The sequence below is a fragment of the Volvox carteri genome, assembly GCF_000143455.1.
Source record: "Volvox carteri f. nagariensis unplaced genomic scaffold VOLCAscaffold_11, whole genome shotgun sequence".
Taxonomy (NCBI): Eukaryota; Viridiplantae; Chlorophyta; class Chlorophyceae; order Chlamydomonadales; family Volvocaceae; genus Volvox; species Volvox carteri.
In genome coordinates, this window is record NW_003307554.1 from 76768 (window position 1) to 78211 (window position 1444).

Here is a 1444-nt window from a genome sequence, read left to right on the forward strand (position 1 = left end):
ACAAGTGTCACGATTATAGCAAGAGCGCTATAATCCAGTATCACGCGTGATGAAGACAGGCAAGTGCCCGCTTAAAGGTGGGCCAGCGCCCAATTAAAGATAGGCAAGTGCCCAATGGTTAACCAAGTAAGAGCGAAGATATTGCCCAGCGGCAAAGTGCCAGAGAATTGGGGAAAGATCCGAGGGTTAATATGCAAGTGTGCCACAACAGCACGTTCGAGCGACTGCACAGCCGTATCTGCGATACTTCCGAGCCTACCAGGGTTCGAACCTGGAATCTCCGGTTCCGTAGACCGGCGCAATATCCATTATGCCAGGCGCAGCTCCTTGAACTCTCGTTCACAGTGAGGGCACCTCTGGGTGGACATATTGATGATCAGTCGCGGCAGGTGAGAATGCTCAGTGAAAGTCTGGCAGTTGACCAGGGCCTCTCCCTATGTGATAACCAGTGAAGTAATTGCGACACCTGTGTCACTATCTAATTATAGGAAATTACACTAAATAGATTTGCTGTAACGTCCTCCAGGAATGCGCAGAATGTCTCGCCGAGGCCTGGGCACTGCTTCACTAGCTGTGGCTGCACTACATAAACAAGTTCCGCTGCCAGCTCAGCATCAAAAGCAATACCATTTTTCGTGATAAACACTGCCTGCTCTTCAAAAGCCGACCAATTTTCATCGAGAAGGTTCAAAATAAAAGTGGAGTCCATAATTTTAAATTAAGCAGATAAACCGAGGCCTGATGGGCAATGCTGACAACCTTCCCTGATAGACGAATCTTCTTCAATTTCAATCTGCCGTACTCGCGTCCCTCGTAAGGGACGCGACTACGACACAGCTGCTCAAGACCACCGACAAAAATGATAAAAGCTCTGCGGTTGCTCATAAGCTATCATAGAATTTCGTAAGAAGGTCAAGCCCGTGAGTCAACGCGGCATAGCAGAATGTATGACCGGTCCTTACATAGCCAAACACGCAAAAGGCAACGACTTGAATGCCGAACAAACACCAAAACAGCAAGATAAGCCTGAAAGTTTTCCTGATAAAGGCGTTTGGGATGGCGGTGCTGTTGTCGGTAATGCATCGGCAATGGTGTTGCTGCCAGCGGCGACCGATGACATGGGCGCCATTACCCCTGCCTTCCATGGCGGTTGTGATCAGCATAAGCGCAAGCTGTCACCCAATCAGCTCGACAACAATGAATGCGGCGAGGCGCCCAACCCGAGCGCTCGCAGTGCCAAGCGGGCTCAGACACAGCACATTGATTTGCTATGCGGTTGCTTGTTTTGGGCCTTTGCTTGGTCGGATTTACTTTTTGTTCACAAACAGTGCCAGAACTATCTATGCATGTGCATGAAGAGTGCGCACATGAACGAAAACGCGCCAACTCAGTGCGTGCCTCTTGGTCTATGAGGGGAGTTGTAACTTATCGGGGGGGGGGGAGT